Source organism: Choloepus didactylus, chromosome 12, assembly GCF_015220235.1.
Source record: "Choloepus didactylus isolate mChoDid1 chromosome 12, mChoDid1.pri, whole genome shotgun sequence".
Lineage (NCBI taxonomy): Eukaryota > Metazoa > Chordata > Mammalia > Pilosa > Megalonychidae > Choloepus > Choloepus didactylus.
In genome coordinates this window covers 95,496,044-95,515,883 of record NC_051318.1, presented here as the reverse complement: position 1 = coordinate 95,515,883, position 19,840 = coordinate 95,496,044, and the positions used below count along the sequence as shown (strand labels likewise).

At 42.0% G+C, this 19,840-nt stretch overlaps 1 protein-coding gene across 2 annotated transcripts in view; it reads left to right on the top strand.

Annotated features, from left to right (window-relative positions):
- Positions 1–1,343: 1,343 nt before the first annotated feature.
- FNDC3A (fibronectin type III domain containing 3A) overlaps positions 1,344–19,840 on the top strand; it is a 233,679-nt gene continuing 215,182 nt past the window's right edge. Inside the window, exon 1 of one of the 2 annotated variants that reach the window (XM_037799659.1) lies at positions 1,344–1,558. The gene's annotated coding sequence lies outside the window, so the exon portion shown is untranslated. Of the gene's footprint in view, positions 1,559–1,875; positions 2,277–19,840 lie in introns of those variants that run through there. The other variant, XM_037799660.1, reaches the window with a different exon arrangement.

The window sequence follows — 19,840 nt, the reverse complement described above, 5'->3', positions numbered from 1 at the left end:
ACCACTTGCTATACAGTCCCCATCCCATTTACTGAGTGGAAGAAAAGGAATCTCTCCTTAGCTAGCTGTGGATATAAACATCCAATCAATCATCTTCGGGAGCCACAGAGAAAAGCAGCACAGAAAGGAGAGAAGAATAATAGTTTTTAAAAAAAGTGGAGAGGAAAGAGCATAGCGGATAAAGAGATAGATGAGGGCGTGAGCAGCAGCAACGACAGGGAGTAGAGAAGGTTATTAGAAAAAGTGATGAGAACATTCCAGACAGAAAAAAAAGACAGCACCAAAACCGGGACTCGACAATCCCCTGGGATTTCGGCGTCTGACCACGGGGTCGCAAGTCGATGGTCAAGCCATCAACAAAAGGTTCCAGGAACCACTGCACACTTCCAAAGGCTTTCTGTAAAATGGTTAGAACTTAAAAGTCGCTATTTGAAAGGCAACACAATTAATAAAGTGACATCAAGCCAGAACATGGCGCTTGGTCACACCGATCGCCGTTTTGGGGAGGACAGGTACCGTGGTGGGACCCCCCCCCCCGTCCCAGGCACTGCCCCTTCCCCAAGTCCGCGGGTGGGAACTGCCCGAGGGAGCAGCCGGGGCCTGACCGGAGGCATTGTCGCAGCGCCCCCAGTCGACTGAGGATCCAGTATCGAGGCTCGAGGAAAGCTCTGCTGCGTTCACCTCTAAGTCTTCGCGCAGCTGTTAAAATTAAGGTAATGGGGGTTTTCACGCCATCTGACTGGCGAAAAGACCAAGAAACGAACTTCCCCCCACCCCACCCCACCCCGCCCCACGTTTTGAATTGAAGCAAATAGTTAGGGATCGTCTTGCTTGGGGAGATCCGGGTTCTCACCGTTGGGGATTGAAAACACCCGAGCCCACTGGAGTTTTGGTTTCTTTTTCCTTGGGGAGTGTCTCTAAACGCACCTGCCGGCGTTAAGTTCCTGTGCTTTGGGAAAGAGGGCTGAGGTGCATCTCAGAGGGAGGGGCGCGGTGTGCGTGCGACTTTTAAAATTTGTGATTGAGAATTGTGCAGAGAGCCCCCAGGCACGTCAATTAACTCCCCGTTTTCTGCTACGACGCCCCCGGCACGGCCGGGCCTCAGGAGACAGCCCGGAGCCCCGGGGACGCCCAGGAGAGGGGGGCGGGAGCTGAGCCTGCGCCGCCAGCTCCCGGGAAACCCCCGCCGAGCCGGCTGCGGGTGGGCGGGCGGGGGTCGGGTCTGCGCCCGCCGGGGGCGCCGTCGGCGGGGCTCGCGCAGCCGCACTCGGCTCGCCGAACGAACTCCGGCTCCTCCTCTCGGCTCTGTAGTAAGCATGGCGGCGGCGGCGGCGTTCGCGGTCCCTCGGGGGAAACAGAAAGCGGGAGCTACGCGGAGAGGGAGCGAGGAGCGGGGCTGAGGCGGCACCGTCACTGCCGGGAAGCAACCCCAACAGTCCCTGCGTCGGCGGCCGCGGCGGCCCTGAGAGCTGGCTGTGCCGCTGAGGTAGAGAAGAGCCCCCTCAGGAGCCCATCCGGGTGGCCGCCTCCCTCCGCCCGGGAACGGCGTGACTCCGAGGTGAGAGCCGAGCCCTCCCTGGGGATGTGGTGGGGGGGAGGAAGGCGGGCGAGACCGCGCCGTCCCGCTCGCGTCCCGCCCCGGAGCCGGCGGCCGGGAAACCGTTAGGCCGGGGCTGAGGGGCCGGGGCGCCCGGGAGGCGAGCGCGCTGAGCGGGTTCCGCCCCCCGTCGAGGGGCCGGGTCCAGCTCCTCCTGCGGGCGTGCTGGGGGCCCGACCTGCCAACTTCCCGCGCACCTGCCGCGGCCGTAGTCCGGCCGGGAGCGACTTGCGGGGGCGCGGCGGGGCCCGGGGACCCGCCATTCAAGCCCGGGGGAGCGGTGGCGTGGGGGGCGCGGGTGTCGCTCTCCCCCTCCCCGCCCCGCCCACTTCCCCGCTGCCGGCCCCGCCCCGCGGCCCAGAGCGCCGCCCGCCGAGGGCCCCCGGGGGGTCCAGGGGCGAGTGCGCCCGAGTGGCGTTGGGGCGGCCGGCCGCCGCCGAACTTGAACGCTGTTCTGAAGAGTTTCCCCCGCCCCTCCTGGGGTTAAAACCTCGAAAACCCGCCCTTCTGCGCTGCCTCCTGTTCGGCTGGTGCGAGTACCTGGCCGTTCCCCCGCCCGGGCGAGCTCACCACCTGTTCCATCAGGAGGTTGACTTGAAGGGGCCCCGTCCCCTCGCCCGGTGCCGCCACCTGGGTCTTTGAACTTTTGACACGGCCGGGGAAGGACGCCGGGTGTTAGGTAAAGGGAAACGAACAAGTAATGTGGTCCGAAAATGGAGAGCGGCACGGTGGATGTTTGAATTCACGTAGTCGTTAACCGTTCTTTTATGGCTGTTAGCTTGCCGAGCCTGAGGATATTTGGCGGGGAGGAAGAGGTGTTGGGGGGGTGGGGGGCGTAGGTGTAATGGTTGCTGGAAGAGCGAGGAATTGGGAATTAGAGATTTTTTTGGGGGGGTGAGATTTTTATGTAAGTTGCAATGGATCCCTCTGGCCATCTATTCGCAAAGGGTAACAGGCTGACACGATTTTGTTTTTGTTCTTAGAGCCTAATGCTCATGTATATGTTGACGGTGGACTTTTAAAACTGAGCAGCTTAATGATTCTGCGTCTTGCTGTTGTCTGCTTTTAGTTCTCGAAAGCAAAGTTTGAGTGTTTCTGTATTATGAGGATGAAATACTGAAAATTGAACTTTGAAGTCTTTTCACTGTAATATTTTATAACCCAGGCTCTCACCAGCACCAGTACGAAACATATGCCGCCCAGGAGTTTGAGCCATATGTTAGGCAGAAGCTAATTGAGTTTTGTGACTATTATCTTGTATTTGGATAAATATTGAGCGTTTGTGTATTTGCAAAATCTGTAATGCTTGTCATCATGTGCATTTTGCTTAAATCTACTGAAAATGTCCGAGAGAAATGAATCCACCTGCGTTTTTGATATTTTCTTGGTTGAATTAATTTTCCTCAGATGATGACATAAAATACTCCCTGGGATCTAACAGAAAAAAGTGATAAAGGACTTTGAACATATATTCTATAAAATATAACCTACAATTTTGCTTTTAGCTTTTTGCCCACTGATGATTATGATCACTAATAACATCAATTTATGAGAAGGGATGATGACAGGAAAAAATTTTTATATTAACTTCATATTAAAATTTTTTTAGCACTATCACGTTAAATTTTCCTGTTTTTTCTTCTTCCCCTTCATAGATTCTCTCTCTGTTTTCTCTGTGTAGGTTAACTCTGGAATTTTTTTTTTTTTTTTAATCACATGCTGGCTTTAGCCACCTGTATGCTTCTGAATCAGTTCCCTCTTTTTTCCTTTTCCCTTTTGTCTGACTCTTCCAAATCATTGAATGTTCAGGAAAAAACTAACTCCTGGTTAACACTGACTTAAACATAACTATAAAGGTAATTTGCTTCCCCAAATTAATGATATGAACTTGGAAAAACCGATTCTAGGATTATTTTCTTTTAGTGTCATCTCTGTCATCACTTCTGATTTCATGTAAATAATTGGGAGCTGATGTATTTTATTTTACCATGCATTTAATGGTTACTTTTTACTTGTAAAATAACACTAAGCATATTTTTTTACTAATTAAGAAACAATTTCTCCTCTGACCAGCCAGGCAGGTCAAGCTGGAAAGGCTATATGTAAATACCCCCCCCCCCCAAAGAGTAGATGCACAATTAATATTCTCATTGTATCTTTACTTAGGTAAAGGGCATTTAAGTTATAATTTGTCCGTTTTTAGTTTAGATTCAAGTGTGATATTTATGCTTGTTTTAAAAGGTGTGTGTTTTTATACATTCATGCATCCAAGGCATGTGTGCCTTATATTTTTTTATATTTTCCCTGTATTTTAAAAATATAATTTGATGAAGTAAACAAAAGGGGCTGTTTTTGTTAATGTTCTTGGTGCATTTTTTTTTCCATGAAAATGAGTGTTGATGGTGTCTTTGAAAGTGATAAAGGAATGTGCATATTGTTTCCATTTTTATTAGCCAGGCAGTCAAAGATAAGTGATTGCTTTTTAGCAAACTCTAGCAGACTTCTGCAGATAAAGTCACAATATTGTAAATCCAAAGACTTGGAATACTATGCATGACTCCCCTGTTGAGTGCTTCAGTTTAGCACATTGCCCAGGGGGTGGGAGTAGGGGGTTGTATACAGACTACTTTTTCCCAAGATTGGGTGATGTACTTGGGAGATGGCATGTGCTCAGAGGGTAATGAGATGCTGCTAAGTGGGGATACAAAAGTAGTGTGATATGTTTCTTTTTCTCAGGTAGTTTAAAACTAGTTGGGGACTCTAGACTAATACGTGGGCACTCACTAACAAAAATATAAGATGGTATTAAATTGTGTGGTACCTATGTAATTTAAAGAAAAGTGAGGCCAGTGAGGGCTATAACAATCCTGGAAGGCATTTGGAGGAAGTAGAATTTGAAGTTTAGGAAGGACTTAGAGAGCATAGGGAAAGGCATTCCAAAAGAGACTGACACCCAGAGTTGGAGTAGTAGCAAGGAGACCAGTCTCAGGGCATCCAAGGACTAGAATTGGGAGGAAAAGAAAAGAAGACTAGGTAGAGATTTTGATTAAGCATCAGTACATGATCAGAAGAGGAATAGGCAGGGCTGGACAAGACAGTTTGGCTATATCATGGTGAACCCATCACTGAAAGAACTGTGCTTCTACTTTGACCCATTAATAGCTTAAACTTTATGTTTAAGGGATAGTTTATGTGTGTCTGTTTATATACCTTAGATGAGGGGTCAGCAAAGTTTTTCTGTAAAGTGCCAGATAGTAAATACTTTGGCTTTGCGGGCTGCTTTCAGTCTCTGAGGAATATTCTTTTGTGTTTGTTTTTCACAGTCCTTTAAAAATGTAGAAAACATTCTTAGCTCAAGGGCTGAACAAAAACGGGCAGGCTGTGGACTGGATTTGGCCAGCAAGCCTAATTTGCCTAATTTGCTACCTCCTGGCTAATAATTGGCTAGGTAATTATCCGTATAGCACATATTGTGAAGCATCTTAAATCATCATTTGTCCATATGGTTGTTTGTGGTTGGCTTTTTTGTTTTTTTGTTTTTTTGCTTTTGTCACACCTAGCATTTCCTCCTGTATTATATAGTAAAAATAAAGAAACTATGCAGAAATGACTACTGTTGTAATTATTTTGTGGCCACATTTCTAGCAACCTTGACAGCTTAGAATAGGTTTTAGAACTAGGAAGTGAAAGAAGAAAAGCCTTTGAGCTGGGCCTTAGTGCAGTGAAAATAGCTACATGGTGGCTTGATTTAGAATTTGCATAAAGGTGAGGTATATCAAACAGCCTGGTGTGGTTTTACACTTGCTGGAAAAACTACATCTGGCATTTTAGAAACTGTGGTTAGTGTGCTGGTGGCCTATGAGTGACACAGAGGGAGCAGGCAGTAGGGGATCTTGTAGTCTAGGATAAGTTGTGGAGGGACAAAAAGTTGGACACCCCTCAATAACTCAAGAGAGAGTCACTGTATTATGGAACAGTCTCATAGTTGATGTTTATATTTATGAGCTTGAGTCATCAAGAAAAGGCTATATCATATGCACTGTGCAGATTAAAAAGGGGAGAAAGACCTAAAAATCTCTTTAAAAATATTTCCATTAAATTGTTTAAAGATAGCTTATGGTGAGTTAAAGGGTAAGAATTAGCTATTTTAAAACTTTATTTACATGAAACATCTCTTTCAGAAAGTTTCTAAATTTATTGATTTGTATTTCTAAGGCAGTTCTTTATATTTCCTTCAGAACATTAAGTTTGCACTTCATTTACCATTACCAGGTGAATAGTGGTGCTTTAGGATATAGCTTCATGAATCCATTGGCTAGGGTTATTCTGTATTTTGGATCATCAAAGGATCGAGAACGTAGCATAAAAGCATTCTTTCATTCAGCAGGCATTATGAAATATGCTTTGTACATTAGGGAAAGTATTAGATGCTGGAAAGGTGAAGATGTATAGGATGGGGAGCTACCTGGATAAAATCTTTTTTTTTTTTCTGTTAACAATGTTAAAACCAAACAAACCCATAAAACTCAAGTGAACTTTTGTACTTTTATCTATTGCTAGCATTTTCTGTACTTTTTAGATGCATGTACTATCTTACATTTTAAGTCAGTACAAACCTCCTAAACTATACTTTAGCAAACATCATAAATTGCCATCTTATAAAGTTAATGCCTTTTAAAGTTTTGCTTTATGGAGAAATTAATGATTTATCTTCTTCCCCTTTAATGATTAAAGAATCAGTGCTTGAAACAGATTCACCATTCCAGGTGTTTCAGTTTCCTAGATAGGTGAAAAAGTACCTTATATGGTAACTCAAAAATCAAGATCGTGGTTCCTGCTTCTCCACATATTTTTAGTCATATGATCTTGGGTTAGTTTTGTTTTTGTTTGTTGTTGTTGTTTTGTTTTGTTTTTTTCCAATTTCCCAGTCCTTGAAATAGAGGATAATTACTGTCTTGTTTTCCTCACTGAAATATTGTGAGTACCCAAAGAGATATTGGGAACCATGAAAACAATGTGCAACCTAAGTGCTTACACTAATATTACTATATTGAAAGCAATAGTGGCCTATTATTATTATTATTATTATTTGAATATGAGGAATCATGAGTTCAAGTTTTATTCCCCCAAATTCTTTAAACATAGTAGGCATCTAGCAAGTACGTAGTTTACTCAAAACTTTGAACTACTTACTTGGCAAAGATAATCCATAAACCTTTCTTTCCATTTTTATTAATAATACTTCCAAATGTAGTCCATATCCAGTGCCTCTGTCCCTTTTTGCAATGGAATACTGATCTTCTGTTCCAAGCACCTTAAACTATTGTTTACAAAGTGGAATAGATACGTTCCAAAAGTGAATAGCTTATGCGTTTTTCTTTTTCAATGGGAAGACTGTTTCTGCATCTACAAGTAGTAAAAGATCTATTTGTTGAACTCTCATTGGATTTTAGGCCCCTATATATGCCTATTTTTTAAATCCTTCCAACATTGCCAAATAGTTGATGGATACTCTGATTTTACAGACAGATGAAACTACTACTCCTGATTGACTTCCCATATCATTCTTCCTCCCTTAAACTCTTTTTTTTTTTTTAATATTTTTTTAAATTAGAGAAGTTGTAGGTTTACAGAAAAATTATGTAAAAATACCCCGTTGTTGAATCTTTGTATTATTGTGGTAGTGTTGTTACAAATGATGAAAAAATATTAAAATAGTACTATTAACTATAGTCCATAGTTTACAATAAGTGTATTTTTTCCCCATATTCCACCTTCTTATTAACCAAACCTTGTTTTAGTGTGGTACATTTGTTATAATTCATGAAACAACATTTTTATACTTTTACTGTTAACTGTAGTCCATTGTTTAAATATTAGTTTCACTGTATTATACAGTTCTATGCTTTATCTTTTAATTTTTATTCTAGAAACTTATATCTGACCTAAAATTTCTCCTTTTTAACCGCATTCACATATATAATTCATTGTTGTTAATTACACTCACAATAATGTGAGACCATCACCACCATCCATTTCCAAAACTTTACAATCAACCTAAATAGAAATTCTGTACAAATTAAGCAGTAACTCCCCATCCTCTACCCCCAGTTCAGACCCTGGTAACCTATATTCTAGAATCTAACTCAATTGACTTTGCTTATTCTAATTAGTTCGTATCAGTGAGATCAAACAGTATTTGTCCTTTTGTGGCTGACTTTATTTTACTCAGCATAATTTCTTCAAGGTTCATCCATGTTGTTGCATGGATCAGGACTTCATTCCTTTTTATGGTTGAATAATATTCCACTGTATGTATATACCACATTTTATTTATCCATTCATCGTTTGATGGATACTTGGGTTGCTGCTGTCTTTTGGCAGTTGTGAATATGAATGAGAACATTGGTGTGCAAATACCTGTTCAAGTCCTAATTTCAGTTATTATGGGTGCATACCTAGTAAGGGATTACTGGGTTTGCCAGTTTGGATATATTACATCCCGCACAAAAGTCATGATCTTTTAACCCAGTATTGTTGGGTGGAACCTCTTGATTGAGTGTTTCCGTGGAGATGTGACTCACCCAACTATGAGTGATACCTTTGATTAATTTATTCTATGGAGGTATGGACCCCGCCCACTCAGGGTGGGTCTTGATTGATTCACTGGATTACTTAAGAGAACTCAAGAACCAACACAGATGCTTGCTGGCGCTTCAAGATGATAGGAGATGCAGACAGAAGGATGTTTGGAGATGCTCAGCTAAGAGATGAAGCCCAGAGTTTGCCCTGGAGAAGCTAAAAGAGGACCCCAGATGCTTAGAGAAAAACTTCCTGGGAAAAAAGAGCAAGGACGCTGAGGAGCAGAGAGAAAGCAGCTAAGACAGACACCCAGAGACATTTTGGATAAAGCCATTTTGAAACACAACCTAGGAACAAAGGACCAGCAGATGCCAGCCATGTGCCTTCCCAGCTGACGGAGGTGTTCCAGATGTAATCAGTTGTTCTTCAGTGAAGGAATCCTCTTGTTGATCCCCTAGTTTGGACACTTTTATGGCATTAGGAATGTAAATTTGTAACCAGATAAACCTCCTTTATGAAAGCCAATCCATCTCTGGTATTTTGCATTCTGGCAGCATTAGCAAACCGGAACACTGAATTATATGGTAATTCTATTTTTAGCTTTCTGAGGAACTGTCAGACTGTATACCACATCGACTGCACAATTTTGCATTCCTGCTAGCAATGAGTGAGTGTTCCTATTTCTCCACAACCTCTCCAATTCTTGTAATTTTCTGATTTTAATAGTCACCCTTCTAGTGTCTCATTGTAGTTTAATATGCATTTCCCTAATAGCTAGTGATGCTGAGCATTTTTTCATGGACTTTTTGGCCATTTGTATATCCTCTTTGGAGAAATGTCTATTCAAGTATTTTGCCCATTTTTTTGGATTGGATTCTTTGTCTTTTTACTGTTGAGTTGTAGGATTTCTTTATAGATTCTGGATTTAAAACCCTTATTGGATATGTGGTTTCCAAATATTTTCTCCCATTGGGTAGGCTTCCTTTTTACTTTCATGACAAGGTCCTTTGCACTAAAGGTTTTAAGTTTGATTGAGGTCCCATTTAGCTATTTTTTTCTTTAATTGCTTGTGCTTTGGGTGTAAAGTCTAAGAAATCATTGCGTAACAAAAGATCTTGAAGATGCTTCCTTGTGTTTTCTTCTAGAGTCTTGTAGTCCTGATTCTTATATTTAGATCTTTGATCCATTTTGAGTTAATTTTTGTATCTGGTGTGAGACAGGGGTCCTCTCTCAGTCTTTTGCATATGGATATCCAGTTCTTCTAGCACCGTTTGTTGAAGAGACTCTTCTTTCCCACTTGAGTGGACTTGACAGCCTTGTCAAAAATCAATTGGCCATAGATGTAAGGCTCTATTTCTGAATTGTCAGTTCAATTCTCTTGGCCAATATAGCTATCCTTGTGCCAGTACCATGCTGTTTTGACCACGGTAGCTTTGTAATAAGCTTTAAAGTCAGGAAGTATGAGTCCTCCAACTTCATTCTTTTTCAAGATGTTTTTGGTTAATAAGGGCCCCTTACCCTTCCTTATAAATTTGATAATTGGCCTTTTCATTTCTGCAAAGTAGGTGGTTGGAATTTTAATTGGTATTGCATTGAATCTGTTAATCAGTTTGGGGAGAACTGACACCTTAATGGTATTTTGTCTTTCAGTCTATGAACACGGAATGTCTTTGCATTTATTCGGGTCTTCTTTTATTTCTTTTAGTAATGTTTTGTAGTTTTCTGTATATAGGTTCTTTACATCCTTGGTTAAATTTATTCCTAGATATTTGATTCTTTTAGTTGCCATTGTAAATGGAATTTTTTCCTTGATTTCCTTCTCATATTGCTCATTGCAAGTGTATAGAAAAACTGCTGATTTTTGTATGTTAATCTTGTACCCTGCCACTTGGCTGAATTGATTTGTTAGTTCTGGTAGCTTTGTTGTGAATCTTTCCGGACTTGATATATTTAGGATCATGTACATCTGCAAATAGTGCAAGTTTTACTTGTCCCTTTCCAATTTGGATGTCTTTTACTTTTTTTGTTTTTAACAATTTTTTTTCACATATCATACAATCCATCCGAAGTGCACAATCAGTAGCTCTTGGTGTAATGATGTAGCTGTGCATGCACTACCACAGTCAATTTGAGATCATTCTCATTGCTTTGGGGAAAAAACATCCCCATGCCCATTATACGCCTATTATTTATGATTAGCTTTGGTATGGTACCTTTACTATAGTACTTTTGTAATTGATGAAAAACTATTACATTGTTACTGTTAACCATAGTCCTTAGTTTGCATTAATTGTTCATGTAAGAACTTTCTTATATTGGTACAATTAACCACAGTCATCATCCACAACAGGTTTTGCTGTTATACAGTCCCATGTTTTATCCTCTAGCTTTCTGTCTAGTGACATACATGACCCTAGACTTCCCCTTTCAACCATACTCACACTCAGCATTGTTAATTACACTTACAGTATTATGCTACCATCACCTCTATCCATTTCCAAATGTTTGTAATCAACCTTTTTAAAAATTCTAAATACCTTAAGCATCATCTTCCCATTCTCCACCCTCTATCTCCTAGTAACCTTGTATTCCAGATTTGAACTCTCAGAGTTTGCTCATTATAAGTAGTTCATCTTAGTGATTTGTCCTTTTGTGTCTGGCTTATTTTACTGAACATAATGGCCTCAAGGTTCATTCATGTTGTACATGTGTTTGGACTTCTTTCCTTAAAAGTATGCCAAATTTGTGCAGTCCTGTCACACCTTGATTTTGGCCCAGCAATACTGATGTTGAGCTCTGTCCTCCAGAACTGGGAGAGAATAAACTTCTGTTGCTTAAAAAAAAAGAGTATGCCAAATAAACACTGCCGTGTGTGTGTGTGTGTGTGTGTGTGTGTGTGTGTGTGTGTCATTGCACTTACCATGAACATTTGTTATTTAGATAGCATAAATTCATAAACAGCACATTACCAATGAAATGTCACCATACAGGTCAAATTGGAAGGTTTGTAAATACACTTGTTTTAGTAACAGGGGTAAGTAATTAGCCAAAAATATTGTCAATGCAGATATAAATCTTTGTACCCATTATTGTATCCTCCCTGAAAACTAAATTGAATGTGACAGTGATGAAGCTAAATAGGTATTAATTTATAACTTAAAACCATATAGTAGTTTGTAATAAAAAATTTGCAGGCTTGAAACCTTGACCATTTGAAGACACCACAAAAACCAAGATAGAACTAATGATACATAGATGACAAAGTACCTGTTCTGGTTTGCTAATGCTGCCGGAATGCAAAACACCAGAAATGGACTGGCTTTTATAAAAGGGGTATATTTGGTTACACAGTTACAGTCTTAAGGCCATAAAGTGTCCAAGGTAACGCACTGACAATTGGGTACCTTCACTGGACGATGGCCAGTGGTGTCCAGAAAACCTCAGTTAGCTGGGAAGGCACATGGCTGGCATCTGCTTGCTCCCAGGTTGCATTTCAAAATGGCGTTCTTCAAAATGTCTGCATCAGCTTCCAAAGGGCATCTTCAAAATGTCTGTCTCAGCTGCAGCTTGCTGTGAGCTCTTCCTGTCTGAGCTTATATAAGGCTCTAGTTAAACCAATTAAGACCCATGTTTAGTGGGCGTGGCCATGCCTCCATGGAAACACTGAACCAATAGGTTCTAACCTAATCCACACTAATACATCTGCCTCCACAAGATTGCATTAAAAAATTTGACTTTTTCTGGGAGACATAATATATACAAACCAGTACAGTATCCTTCCCCCAATTTTTGAGTATCCTAGCTATCTCTGTTGCATTGTAACCAGAAGTCTTAATGAAATCCTAAATTAGAGACCTTAGTTAATTACAGAAATGTATTAATTTCAGTTTATGGGTAGGAAGTTTTGTTAGCAGATAAGAACTCACTCCACAGGTTGCTAGTAAGAAACTCTTAATCTTACACAGAAATGAAAGTCTAAGGAATTGTGAGTCAGTTACCGGTATATCTTTGAAAAGAACTTCCATTTTTCTTTTAATTTAGGGCATATGAAGAACACACTGGCTCCCACTGGTGAACCCTGGATTAAAAAATCATACTTTTAAAGTGTAGACATTTCAGTCCTACTCCTGATAAATTCATTCACCTTTCTATTGCCCATTGGGTGTGCTAAAATTTAAGTGTAGCAAAGTCTGTTCCTTATCAAGTTGTAGTAATAAGGACTGGATTTATCCTTCTACCTGAAACTACTAAAAATGTAGACAAAATATGTGAAACAATGGCATTCAAGACATTGAACATCAGGCAATGAAAAAGGGAAAACAAGCAAGGCAAATCCTATGATTGGCCCAGCGTACTGCCTAGAGAAAGTTTTCAGGGTGTAGCACAGGGAAGCAAACCCAGGAAAGGCCCAGTAGACAACCTGAGTCAAAGGGATGGAGCTGGCAGTCCAGGGAATCCAAGGTGAGTAGAGTTCACAGGTTATAATACTAGAGAAGGGAGATCTGCACAAGAAAAGGAATATGTGAAGAGGGTTTCCCTTAAGTATTCTGGAAAGGATCCCTTTTGAGTATCAAGCAGAGTGCTGATAAGGACATGTATGTGAGAAAATTTCCAAAGGCTGGGGAAAGAGATACCTAAACGGATTTAGGTAGAAAGTGTCCAAAGCTCTCACAGGACCAGAAATAGAGCCTGTTCCCAGCAGCCAGAGTAGAAAACCTCATAATTCATAGAGTACTCTAGAGTGTCTTCCCTTGGTAGTGGAGAAGGATTAATCCTAGACTAAGTGTAACTCTGGTCTAACCTAACAAGTTTTAAAAGCAAGAACCAGAAAGATAAAACTATTTCCAAGTAACATAGTCACATCCCAGATCAAAGCTCAAGAATATCTTTAGGAATACAAATATACAGCAGCAAACAAGGTAAAATTTATGTTTGACATTCAGTCAAAATTATTAGGCTTGCAAAGAAGCAGGAAAATACAAACCATAATGAGAAAAAACATTCACTCAAAACTGACCCATGATGAATTAATAGTCAATGACATTAAAGTAGTTATGGCTATATTCCATATGTTCTAGAAGCTATAGGAGGACTGAATATGTTAAGACATATAGAAGATAGGAAAAAGACCCAATTATACTTTCAGAGATAAAAAACAGACTGCATGGGAGTAATAGCAGATTAGACATTGCTGAAGAGATTAGTAGACATGAAGACAGCGATAGAAACTATCCAGAGTGAAGCACAGAGAGAAAAGAGATTTTTAAAAAAGATGAATAGAGCATCAGTGAGCTGAGGGACAACTTCAAGTGGCCAGATACACATGAAAATATATTTGAAGAAATAATGGCCAAAATTTTTCCAAATTTGATAACAAACTATAAACCCACAGTCCCAGGAAGCTCAAGAAGCATAAGAAACATGAGTAAAACTGAACCAAGGCATACCATGATCTCATTCCTTAAAACAAGTGATAAAGAGAAAAAAAAAAAAAAAATCTTAAAGGCAGTAGAAAAACTGTACAAACACAAGGGTGATAGCAGATATCTTATAAAAAAACAGCGTGTGGCATAACATCTTTAAAGTACCAAAAGAAGAAAAAACTGTCAACATAGAATTCTTTACACAGTGAAAATATCTTTCAGAAATCAAGGCAAAATGGTCATTTTTTCCAAACATACAAAAACTCAAAGAATACACCATCAGACCTGCACTTAAAGACATGTTAAAGACAGCTCTTCAGGAAACAATAATTAAACCTTATGAATCCTGGATCTGCACAAAAGAATAAAGAGCACTGAAAGTGGTAACCTCATGGGTAAATATATGATTTTTTTTATTATTTAAATATCTTTAAAAGACAGTTGAGTAACGCAAAAATAAAAGTGGTTGTGATATTTATAAGATTTGTAAAAGAAAAATATGACAATAGTATAAAGTCTGGAAGGGGAGACATTGGAAGTTTAAGGTTGTAAGTTTCATCTGCTTATACTGAAGTTGTATATTACTTGAGTGTAGACTGAGATAAAAGATGTATATTGTAAACTCTAGAACAACCACTAAAGTAACATAGGGAAGTGTTACAGCTTTTAAACCAACAAAGGAGATAAAATGGAATAACAGGAAATAAATCAAAACAAAGTAGATAAAGAGGAAAAGGGAACAAAGGTAGCTGGTACAAACAAAAAAAAATAGCAAGGTGGTAGGCTTAAAACACAACCACATCTGTTATCACATTACGTGTAAATGGTCCACACCCTACAATTAAAAGGCAGAGATTGTTGGATTAGATTTTTAAAAAATCAACACACAAATCTATAACATATTTGTGCTGGTTTGAATGTATTATGTCCCCCAGAAAAAGCCATATTCTTTGATGCAGTCTTGTGGGGCAGACGTTTTGGTGCTGGTTAGATTTCCATGGAGATGTGACCCACCCAATCGTAGGTGATAACTCTGATGAGATATTTCCATGGAAGTGTGGCCCCCACCCATTCAGGGTGGGCCTTGATCAGTGGAGCCATATAAATGGACTGACAAATAGAAGGAACTCAATGCAGCTGTGTGTGATGTTTTGAAGAGGAGCTGCAGCCAAGAGGGACACTTTGAAGAAAGCACAGAAGCTGCAGATGAGAGACAGTTTTGAAGATGGCCATTGAAAGCAGACTCTTGCTCCAGAGAAGCTAAGAGAGGACAAATACCCCAAGTCCAACTAAGAGTGACATTTTTGAGGAACTGCAGCCTAGAGAGGTATGTCCTGGGAGAAAGCCATCTTGAAACCAGAACTTTGGAGCAGACGCCAGCCACGTGCCTTCCCAGCTAACAGAGGTTTTCCGGACACCATTGGCCATCCTCCAGTGAAGGTACTCAATTGCTGATGTGTTACCTTGGACACCTTATGGCCTCAAGACTGTAACTGTGTAACCAAATAAACCCCCTTTATAAAAGCCAGTCCATTTCTGGTGTTTTGCATTCCGGCAGCATTAGCAAACTAGGACAGATTTTGGTACCAGAGAAGTGGGGTGCTTGTGCTGCTGCGTTTGCAAATACCAAACATGTTGGAGTGGCTTTTTAAATGGATAAGGGGGAGATTCTGGAAGAATTGTGAGGAGTTTGGTAAAAAAGGCCTAAACTGCTTTGAAGAGACTGTTTGTGGAAATATGGACTCTAAAGATATTTCTGATGAGGCCTTGAGCAGAAATGATGAATCTGTTTTTGTGAACTGCAAGAAAGGCGATCCTTGTTTTAAAGTGGCAGAGAATTTGGCAAAATTGAGTCCTGGTGTCAGATAGAAGGAAGAATTTGAAAGCGACAACCTGGAATACTTACTTAGCTGAGGAGATCTCCAGACCACGTGTGGAGGATGGACCCTGGCTTCTTGAAGCTTATAGTAAAATGCGAGACGACGGAGATAAGCTGAGAAATGAATTCTTGGTTTCAAAGAAACCAGAAATTGCTGGCCTGAAAAACTCTGGGCTTCCAAGGGGTGGAATCCCAGAAGCTACAGCCCATTGTGAGGATGTAACCAAACATGGAACCCAGCCACCATTTCAGTACAAGCCAAGATGGGAAAAGGAGTTAAGCAGAAAGGATTTGTGGAAAGTCCTATTGTCTGACAGCTTTGACCCGTGTGCTTCATGCGAAGCCAACAGAATTTTTGCAAGATCTTTATAGACGGAGCCGCTGCTGGTCTGGACTGGAGGGAACAGATAAGGAACAAATTGAAGGAAAAACTTCTTCAAAGACAGAGCCATGGAGGTTGAGGTCTGGAGTCAAGAGGCCTTGGGCTGGGAGAGCAGAGCAGCCCACATGCATGGAAAGGGTGAGTTTGCCCTGGAGGCCGAGGGTGGGCTTTCCACCTTGATGCTCAGGAAATGTTCTGCCACCCTAAGCCCCAAAGAGGGTGGAGCATATTCCCAGGGAATTGGGGAGAGCCTGGCTGCCACCGCACTGTTCTGAAGGGGTTGAGCGTGTGCCCTGGAGATAGAAGGGAATCCGGGAGCTGCCCCGATGTTTGAGGAGGGTGGGGCCGAGAAGGTGGTCTTCCCAATGTGTGGATATGTTGGAGCACTCACCCCAGCATTTGGAGAGGAAAGGACTGCCGCCAGAGGCCCTTAGAAGGGTTAGACTTCCACTCTCTCAAGCCCCAAGGATACAACGTCGTTCTGTTAATGACTCTCGGACTTTGAAATCTAATGGAGTTTGTCCTGCAGGTTTTAGGAACTGTTTTGGTCCTGTTAACCCTGTTTTCCTTACTGTTTCTCCTTATGGCAGTGGGAATGTTTATCCTATGTATGTCCTTCCTTTGTATATTGGAAGCACATAACTTGTTCTAAGTTCACAGATCCACAGCTAAATGAAAATTATGTCTTAGGACTGACCATGCCTATGGTTGATTTTGATGGAATTTTGTACTTAACTATTGTTACTGAAATGATTTAAGTTTCTGTGATATTGTGCGATGAATGTGTTTTGTATATCGAAAGATAATGTCATTTTGGGGTATAGGGGGTGAAATGTGCCAGTTTGAATGTATTATGTCCCCCAAACGCCATTATCTTTGATGTAATCTTGTGTGGGCAGATGTTATCAGTGTTGATTAGATTGTAATTCTTTGAGTGTTTCTGTGGGAATGTGCCCCACCCAACTGTAGGTGATAACTCTGATGAGATATTTCCATGGAGTAGTGGCCCCACCCATTCAGGGTGGGCCTTGATCTGTGGAGCCATATAAATGGGCTGACAAACAGAAGGAACTCAGTGCAGCTGTGAGTGATGTTTTGAAGAGGAGCTACAGCTGAGAGGGGCACTTTGAAGAAAGCACAGAAGCTGCAGATGACAGACAGTTTGAAGACGGACGTTGAAAGCAGACTCTTGCTCCAGAGAAGCTAAGAGAGGACAAATACCCCCAGTGCAACTAAGACTGACATTTTTGAGGAACTGCAGCCTAGAGAGGAACGTCCTGGGAGAAAGCCATCTTGAAACCAGAACTTTGGAGCAGACTCCAGCCACATGCCTTCCCAGCTAACAGAGGTTTTCCGGACGCCATTGGCCATCCTCCAGTGAAGGTACCCGATTGCTGATGTGGTACCTTGGACACTTTATGGCCTTAAGACTCTTAACTCTCTGGGCTGCAGTTCCTCAAAAATGTCACTCTTAGTTGGACTTGGGGTATTTGTCTTCTCTTAGCTTCTCCGGAGCAAGAGTCTGCTTTCAACGGCCATCTTCAAAACTGTCTCTCACCTGCAGGTCCTGTGGTTTCTTCAAAGTGTCCCTCTTGGCTGTAGCTCCTCTTCAAGATTGCACTCTCAGCTTTACTGCACTGAGTTCCTTCTGTTTGTCAGCCCATTTATATGGCTCCACTGATCAAGGCCCACCCTGAATGGGTGGGGCCACTCCTCCATGGAAATATCTCATCAGAGTTATTACCTACAGTTGGGTGGGTCACATCTCCATGGAAATCTAATCAGCACCAGAATGTCTGCCCCACAAGACTGTATCAAAGAACATGGCTTTTTCTGGGGGACACAATACATTCAAACCAGTGCATTCCACCCCCTGGACCCCAGAGAAACATATTCTTTGCGAATACAAAAGACATTCATCCCACAACAGTATCACAGAAACTTAACTCATTTCAGTAACCGTAGTTAAGTACAAGATTCCATCAAAATCAGTTACAGGCATGGTCTGTCCAAAAGCGTAATTCCCCTCTAGGTATGGACCTGTGAAATTCAGAACCAGTTATGTGCTTCAAAAGGAGGGACATTCGTAGGATAAACATTCCCATTGCCATAAGGAGAAACAGTTAAGGAAAGCAGGGTTTAAGGGACCAAAACAGTTCCTAAAACCTGCAGGGCAAACTCCATTAGATTTCAAAGTCTGAGAGTCATTTATAGAACTACATTGCATCTTTGGGGCTTGAGAGAGCCGATGTCTAACCCTTCCTAAGGGCCTTTGTGGTAGGGCTTTCCTCTCCAAATGCTTGGATGGGTGCTCCAACATATCCACACACTGGGGAGACCACCTTCTCAGCCCCACCCTCCTCAAATAACAGGGCAGCACTGGGATTCCCTTCCCTCTCCGGGGCACATGCTCAACCCCTTCAGAACAGTGGGGTGCCAGCTAGGCTCTCCCCAATTCCCTGGAAATGTGCTCCACCCTCTTTTGGGCTTGGGGTGGCCGAACATTTCCTGAGCATCGAGGCGGAAGTCCCACCCTCGACCTCCAGGGCAAACTCACCCTTTCCATGCTTGTGGGCTGCTCTGCTCTCCCAGCCTGAGACCTCTTGACTCCAGACCTCAACCTCCATGGCTCTGTCTTTGAAGAAATTTTTCTTTCAATTTGTTCCTTGTCTGTCTCCTCCAGTCCAGACTGGCAGTGTCTCTGTCTATAAAGATCTCACAAAAATTCTGTTGGCTTCGCATGAAGCACACGGGTCAAAGCTGTCAGACAATAGGACTTTCCACAAATCCTTTCCACTTAACTCCCTTTCCAAACTTGGCTTGTTCTGAAATGGTGGCTGGGTTCCATATTTGGTTGCATCCTCACATTGGGCTGTAGCTTATGGGATTCCACCCCCTGGAAGCCTGTAATTTTCCAAGCTATCAGCTTCTGGTTTCATTGAACCCAAGAGTTCATTTCTAAGTTGATCTCTCTCCGCTCGCATTTTACTATAAGCTGCAAGGAGAAGCCAGGGTCCATCCTCCACACGTGGTCTGGAGATCTCCTCAGCTAAGTAAGTATTCCAGGTTGTCGCTTTCAAATTCTTCCTTCCGTCTGACACCAGGACTCAATTTTGCCAAATTCTCTGCCACTTTAAAACAAAGATCACCTTTCTTGCAGTTCACAAAAACAGATTCATCATTTCTGCTCAAGGCCTTGTCAGAAGTATCTTTAGAGTCCATATTTCCACAAACAACCTCTTCAAAGCAGTTCAGGCCTTTTCTATCAAACTCCTCACATTTCTTCCACAATCTTCCGCTTATCCATTTAAAAAGCCATTCCAACATGTTTGGTATTTGCAAACTCAGCAGCAAAAGCACCCCACTTCCAGTACCAAAATCTGTTCCAGTTTGCTAATGCTGCCGGAATGCAAAACACCAGCGATGGACTGGCTTTTATAAAAGGGAGTTTATTTGGTTACAGTTACAGTCTCAAGGCCATAAAGTGTCCAAGGTACCACATCAGCAATCAGGTACCTTCACTGGAGGGTGGCCAGTGGTGTCTGGAAAACCTCTGTTAGCTGGGAAGGCACGTGGCTGGCGTCTGCTCCAAAGTTCTGGTTTCAAGATGGCTTTCTTCCAGGACATTCCTCTCTAGGCTACAGTTCCTCAAAAATATCAGTCTTAGTTGCACTTGGGATATTTGTCTTCTCTTAGCTTCTCCGGAGCAAGAGTCTGCTTTCAACGTCCGTCTGCTTTCAACTGTCTGTCATCTGCAGCTTCTGTGCTTTCTTCAAAGTGTCCCTCTTGGCTGCAGCTCCTCTTCAAAACATCACTCACAGCTGCACTGAGTTCCTTCTATTTGTCAGCCCATTTATATGGCTCCACTGATCAAGGCCCACCCTGAATGGGTGGGGCCACGCCTCCATGGGAATATGTCATCAGAGTCATCACCTACAGTTGGGTGGGGCACATTCCCACAGAAACACTCAAAGAAT